Genomic DNA, 8,144 nt, shown 5'->3' on the forward strand with positions numbered 1-8,144 from the left:
AAAAAAAACGCTTTGCAAAATGATTTATTAGAATTTTGAAAAATGGTGAAAGCACATTGCTTTCCAAAAATGCCCTTCTTTAACGTCTTTGGCGAGACGTCCTCCTAGCTTTCTTCAACACATCGGGACATCCAAATGGATGATTTCAAGGGCATTAGCACTGAAACCTTCATAGAATGGCTTCAACCGGTGCCCATTGACTTTGAAAATTTGTCCTGTCTTTTCGCTTTGAATTTCCACCGCCCCATGGTCAAAGGTCTTAATCACAACAAAAGGTCCAATCCATCTTGACCTTAGCTTGCCTGGAAATAACTTCAATCGTGAATGGTATAGTAAGACCCTATGCCCCGGTTCAAAATGCTTCCGGGTGATGGACTTGTCGTGGAAGAGCTTCGTTTTCTCCTTGTAAATCCTTGCGTTTTCATAGGAGTCGTTTCTCAATTCTTCTAGCTCTTGGAATTGAAGTTTCCTATGCCTTCCCGCCTCGTCAATGTTGAAATTGCATTGCTTGACCGCCCAAAATGCGCGGTGATCTAATTCGACGGGAAGATGACATGGTTTCCCAAAAACCAATCTGAAGGGCGACATTCCTATCGGGGTCTTATAAGCGGTCCGATAGGCCCATAAGGCATCGTCTAGTCTCAAACTCCAATCCTTCCTTGTCGGATTCACCGTTTTCTCTAGAATAGACTTCACTTCACGATTCGAGACCTCCGCTTGACCACTCGTTTGAGGGTGGTAGGCGGTAGAGACACGATGGGTCACGTTGTACTTTTTCAATAAAGCTTCCATCATTTTGTTGCAAAAGTGCGTCCCTCTATCACTAATCAAAGCCCTAGGCACACCAAATCTCACAAACACATTAGATTTTAAAAACTCGATAACTGTTTTGGCATCATCCGATCTTGTGGCTTTGGCCTCAACCCACTTAGAAACATAGTCAACCGCGAGCAAGATGTAAACGTTGCCAAACGAAACAGGAAATGGGCCCATGAAATCAATCCCCCATACGTCAAAAATTTCACAAAAAAGGATTGGATTTTGGGGCATTTGGTTCTTTTGCGAAATGTTTCCCTTCATTTGACACCGTTCACAACTTTTGCAAAACAAGTAGCAGTCGCGTGACATGGTTGGCCAAAATAGTCCACATTCAAGAACCTTTCTCAAGGTTCGGCTAGGTCCGAAGTGTCCCCCACAAGCAAATTCATGACAAAATTGCAAAATGGATTGGTGCTCTTGTTGGGGTACACATCGCCTAATGATTTGATCGGGACAATGTTTCCATAAATAAGGCTCATCCCACACATAATATTTTGCATCACTTTTCAACTTGTCTTTTTGAGCACGTGTGAATGTGTCGGGGTACCTTTTTGTCACAAAAAAGTTAACGATATCGGCATACCAAGGAATAGATTGAGTAAGGGAAAAGAGATGCTCATCCGGAAACTCGTCCCGCAACGGGAGAGGAGTTTCATTTGAAGTGATCCGGCTTAGATGATCAGCCACGAGGTTCTCGCATCCGCTCTTGTCCTGGATTTCCAAGTCAAATTCTTGTAACAGTAGGATCCACCGGATGAGTCTCGGCTTTGCATCTTTCTTTGTCATCAAGTACTTGAGAGCCGCATGATCCGAATACACTATGACTTTGGTGCCAAGTAGATATTGCCGAAACTTCTCCAAAGCAAACACTATGACCAATAGCTCCTTCTCCGTGGTAGAGTAGTTGCTTTGAGCATTGTCTAGTGTCCTTGATTCATAATAGATCAAGTGGGAGGCCCTCCCATTCTTTTGACCCAAAACGGCGCCTATCGCATAGTTGCTTGCATCACACATGATCTCAAAGGGGAGATCCCAATTTGGTGCTTGCATAATGGGAGCGGATGTAAGCAACTCTTTGAGCTTGTCAAAAGCTTCTTTACACGCCTCGTTGAACTCGAAATCAACCTCCTTTTGCAAGAGTTGGCACATTGGTCTTGTTATCTTTGAAAAATCCTTGATGAACCTTCGATAGAAACCTGCATGGCCCAAAAAAGAACGAACTTCCCGAACACAAGTCGGGTAAGGTAAGCTTTGAATAACATCAATTTTGGCTTTATCTACCTCAATTCCTTTTTTAGACACAATGTGACCCAAAATGAGACCTTGACTCACCATGAAATGGCATTTTTCAAAATTTAGAACCAAATTTGTTTCAATGCATCTTTTTAAAATTTTGGTGAGATTGGTCAAACACTCTTGAAAGTAGTTGCCATATACCGTGAAATCGTCCATAAAAACCTTAATTATGTTTTCAACGTATTCCGAAAAGATACTAACCATACAACGTTGGAAAGTGGCCGGGGCGTTACACAATCCAATTGGCATTCTCCGGTATGCAAAAGTACCAAATGGACATGTAAATGTCGTCTTTTCTTGGTCTTCCGGTGCCACCGAGATTTGGTGAAAGCCGGAATACCTGTCTAGACAACAATAATGGGATTTCCCTGCCAACCTTTCTAACATTTGGTCGATGAAAGGCAATGGAAAATGATCTTTTCGTGTGCTTGCATTGATTTTGCGGTAGTCAATACATACTCTCCACCCGTTCTGCACACGGGTGGGGACCATCATACCTTTGTTGTTCTCGACCACCGTGATTCCCGTCTTCTTTGGAATGACTTGTACCGGGCTCACCCACTTGCTATCCGAGATTGGATAGATCATCCCCGCATCTAGGAGCTTCAAAATCTCTTTCTTGACCACCTCCATCATTGGTGGATTCAACCTTCTTTGTGCGTCCCGGCTCAACTTGCATTCATCCTCCATTAAGATCTTGTGCATACAAGTGGAGGGGCTCAATCCCTTGATATCCGTAATCGTCCAACCCATGGCTTCTTTATGCTCCTTCAACACCTTGACGAGTTGTTCTTCTTCAAATTCGGTTAAGTGAGTTGAAATGATAACTGGAAGGGTTTCATTCTTTCCCAAATAGGCATACTTCAAGTGTTGAGGTAAGACCTTCAATTCCAATTCAGGTGGTTGAACAAGGAATGGGGGAAATTTTGTATGAGTTGGGGGCAATTCAACTTGCTTGACATCTAATCTTGTGGATTTCTTCATCTCCATTTTATTTACCAGCTTCTCAACTTCCGGATCCAAAGAATAAAGCTTTAATTGCTCGGCTAGCTTCCCACAATCGAATCCTTTGCTTAAGATCATCTCCAATATATCACCGTTAGATAACTCGAACAATTCTTGAGTAATTGGCTCGACAACATCAACAAAGTACAAAGATGAAACATCACTAGGATATCTCATGGCATCATAAATATTAAAACTTATTGTTTCACCATCAAACTCCATTGTCAAACTTCCCGCATACACATCGATCTTCGTCCTAGCCGTCTTCAAAAACGGTCTCCCAAGCAAGATTAGATCCGATTTGGAGGACACTTGCTCATCTAGATCAATCACATAAAAATCCGTTGGGAAGACCAATTGGTTCACTTGCACTAGGACATCTTCCAAAACGCCTCTAGGAAAGACACTTGATTTATCCGCAAGAGAGATTATGACACCGGTTTCACTTAAGGGTACGACATTCAATGATTCATACACCGAATAGGGCATGACATTGATAGAGGCACCAAGATCAAGCATAACACTACTAAAAGTGACATCTCCAATCTTGCAAGGAACCGTGAACATCCGGGGATCTTTGCATTTAGGTGGAAGTTTCCTTTGTAAAACCGCGGATGCGTTTTCATTCATCAAAATTTTCTCATTTCCCTTCAACTTCCTCTTGTTGGTGCAAAGTTCTTTCAAGAACTTTGCATATCTCAGAATTTGCTTGATCGCATCAAGTAGAGGGATGTTTACTTCCACCTTTCGGAAGGTGTCCAAAATCTCTTTCTCCTCCATATTCTTCTTTGAATTTGCAAGTCGGGAGGGGAACGATGGTTGAGTGGCTATTGGTGTTACTAGAGGGGTAGACTTCTTTGGAACTCCGGCTTGTGCATCGTTCTTGACTGTAGGTTCTTCAATGGGAATGATCTCTATTTCTTCCTCTTCTTCCCTTGGCTTCTTCTTTGAACTACTTTCTCCGGCTTGTTTGCCACTTCTCAAGGTCACCACATTGACATTTGGGTTCTTTTCGGTTTGAGAAGGGAATTTACCACGGGATTCCAACTTGCTTATAGATGTAACTATATCTCCCATTTGTGCTTCAAGGTTGGAGATACTAGTCCTTGTCTCTTTTTGGAATTGTTGGGTACTAGTGGCTAGAGATTTGACAATGTCTTCAAGAGACATTCCGGAGCTACTTGGCTTCCAACTCGAATTATATGCATTTTGGTAACCGGATGGTTTGTGGTGGTAGTTCTGGAACTCTCCTGTGGCATTCACATGTTCCGCATCTTCTTGAAGGATGGGACACATATTTGTAGGATGTCCCATTGTTGCACATATTCCACAAACCATCACTTGTGGAGTTTGTCCCATGGCTAGCTTTTGGACAACGGAGGTTAGATCTTTGATTTGAGACTCAAGATTTGATGTTCCCACTTCATTGACTTTGTGTTGTGTGTCTCTCTTCATGTCTTGGCGAGGGCCAAAATGTTGTGAATTTGCGGCTATGGTGTTGAAAAGTTGTCTTGTTTGTTGTGGGGTTTTACTAAAGACATCTCCACCACTTGAGGCATCAACTAGTCTTCTCTCCATTGGCAACAATCCCTCATAGAAGTGTTGAATGAGGAGTTGTTCCGGAATTTGTAGTTGTGGGCAACTATAGCACACGTTGTTGAACCTCTCCCAATAATCATGGAAAGTCTCATTTTGACCTTGGCGGATTCCACAAATCTCATTTCTAAGACTTGAGACTCTGGAGGTGGGATAGAATTTATCAAGGAAAGATCTTGCCATGTCGGTCCATGAGTTGATCGAACCCGGTGGAAGATAGAATAACCAATCTTTTGCTCTATCAGCCAATGAAAAGGGGAATGCCCTTAGCTTGATTTGGTCATCGATTGACCCTTGTGGCTTCATGCTAGTGCAAATAATGTGGAACATCTTCAAATGCTTATGAGGATCTTCATTCTCCAATCCATGAAAAGTTGGTAGGTGATGGACTAAACTTGACTTCAACTCCGAGCCTCCTGTCAAAACCGGGTAATTGATACCGGTTGGAGTTTGTGTAACATCGGTCTCCATCATTTGCCTCAAAGTTCTTTCGGGAACTTCTCCTCCGTCCGCCATTGCAATTGGGTCAATAATGGGTGGATTTTGTTGTAGGGGTGGTGTTTCGGGAATTTCTTGGCGAGGGTCGGGACTAGAATCGGGTTCTATATCACTTAATGAAGCGGTTTCAACCTCCGGGTCCCCGTGGGGGTTAGAAGTTTGACCACGTTCAACTCGTTTTTCCTTCACCATACGCCTTGCTTCTTTTTCGATTTCTGGGTTGTAAATCAAGTCACATGTACGCTGAGATCTGGGCATAGAGAAACAAATTGATTAAAAATAAAACAATCCCCGGCAACGGCGCCAAAATTTTGGTGGTTGTCGAGGCCAACACAAATAATAACCCTAAATATTACACACTAAAATAGTGTATAGTGGTAAAGGGATCGAATCCACGGAGATTGGTTCAATTTATAACTCTATGAAAAATCTCTTTGTAAAAATACTTGTAAAATGACAATAAAAATAAAATGGGGGGTTTTGATGTTTTGAAATACTTGAAACAAACTAGAATTAACTATGATTTAAATAGACAAATGCAACAAAAATAAGAGTTTGATGTAAAATCAATAAGGGAGAGATGGTTGACTTAAAGTTTCCTCACTTTGACTTTTGATGAACATATCATTAGAATCCAATGGTGCAATACTTTGATTTAAGTCCTTAATTTGGCTATAGGAATCCAAGGAGCTTGAGATTACCTAGACTTTTCTTAATTGTTGAAATGGCTAGAGAAGCTCATAACAATTTCCTTAGTCAAAGTCGCTAATTCCAAATAGCATGTAATTAGTGAAAGTCAACTAGCATTAAGAACCAAAAGGTCACCAAATCCAAGAGGGGTCAAATGCTTTCACCACCATGTTGGAGGAAATGTTTTTATGATTGTGTGAAGCAAAAACAACACAAAAATCATTTGTTGCTTGCTAATTTGAGGATCATTTACTTATTCAAGAAATTAGCCAACTAATCACCACAAACACATTTAAACTCATGAATAAAAACATACTAGTAGTGATAATATGATAAAACATAAAACATTTCCATAAAGATTTAAGAACAAGTTCATGGATTCTTCAACATTCAACAAAAGTTCAAAGGATTCAACAAAAAGTCAACCAAGATTAGTTTAGCCAAGCATGGCTAAACTCAAGGAAAAAAAGTTAGATGAAATTGTACCAAACATTTTACAATAATCAAGAGGTGAAATCAAGATGTTCTTCAAGTGTTCTTGGCCTCCAAAAGTGCTTCAAAATCCAGAGAGAAAGTATCAAAATTGGACCTTCAAGATAAGGCTAAAGAGGCACACCAAACTTCCCAATATAGAGCTCTTAGCAAAATCCCGAAATTGCCCTTGTCAGGAATCCACGCGGGCCGCAGGCTCTGACGGGTAATTTTGGGCTTCTTCAAGTTTTGGGCCCCCACAGCTAATCCATTGGCCCAGTTCGAATCCAGTCAACTCCTAGCCCATTTTTCTTCAATATTTCTTCAATTAAAGCCCAATTTGTCCATCCACATCACTCTAAACTTTCGCAAACTCCCAAATATTGATCTTGCACACTCAAGAATTCTCCTGCGTCTTTCAAATTTAAAGCTCAATTCTTCCAAGCCTTCAAGCAATTGACAAGTCCACCCCATGAGTCACCTTCATAGCCATCAAGCACGAAATCCCCATTTCCTTTCAAGCCCAATCGCCTCCCACGAGTGCCGCCCCGCTAGTTTCCAAGAAAATCTGCAATAATGCTCAAGAAACTAGAAAGTACCCCGAAATGGTCATAAAAATAACAAAAGAGAAAATATGCATGGAAGTTAACTAAAATGCGAATGAAATGTACTAAAATAAACTATTAAAAGAAGTAAATAAAATGAAGCTATCAAATCACCCCAAGCTTAAACCTTACTTGTCCTCAAGTAAGACAAGACTAAATGAACTTGGGACGAACTACCCTAGAAATAAAAAGAATGGATAGAACCATGGAACCTGTTCGATGTTAGTCAACATGGTCATAATTGATCTCGCTGCTGTCTCACAACTTTTTCATCTGATGACAATGGGACCATAAACCACCGCCAGGACAACTCCTCTAGGTGAATAAGGAGGGATGGTCAGTCATAGTCTTAATGGAACATGCATACAATGAAGAACATCTATAGTAGGGAGAAAGCAACTGGATGGGCTCGGGTGGAGCTCTTCTTTAAGTGCACACTCTGATCTCACGTCTGCCGGTTTCTCTCATGTGTAACTTGGTTTAATCGCTCGGGCACCGTTGTAGGAATCGGTTCACTTAGTGTTGGCCCAAACCTCCCGTAGTATCCTACTCGACAGTCTCCCTAACATCACCAATTTGCGAAAAAAGAACAACTCGATCTATATACAATAAAACAGACCTATACAAAGGAATATCAAACGCCGGGTGACCAAGATGTTGGGAAATTTGTTCAATAATTGAACCGGCCACCTATCTAAGATAGTTGCAACTGAAAATTTACATGCTTCTCTTTTTTTTTAAATACTTGAAGGTAATGTATTAACTATCGAAATTTTTAACAAGAAACCCTTTGACTTAAAATTTGGTTCCCAAAGGTGTGTAAGTGGAAGCCGAACTCATCCATGAAGGAACTCGGCGAGTCAATGCCCTGACTCGGCGAGTTCAAGGCAATATTCTTAGATCAAGAACAGACTCGGTGAGTTGTTCATACAACTCGGCGAGTCTCAGCACAAGTGTTCATCGGATGAAGATGAACTCGGCGAGTTGTTCATACAACTCGGCGAGTTGGATGAAGGACTTGAACATCAGTTTAGAAGGAAAACTCGTCGAGTCAACGCCTAACTCGACGAGTAGAGACGGGATTCAGGACAGTCGATTGGATAGGGACTCGGCGAGTTGGAGAGCCAACTCGACGAGTCGGGTCAACTGAAAGTTGACTTTGAC

This window comes from Lactuca sativa, chromosome 6, assembly GCF_002870075.4.
Source record: "Lactuca sativa cultivar Salinas chromosome 6, Lsat_Salinas_v11, whole genome shotgun sequence".
Classification (NCBI taxonomy): Eukaryota; Viridiplantae; Streptophyta; class Magnoliopsida; order Asterales; family Asteraceae; genus Lactuca; species Lactuca sativa.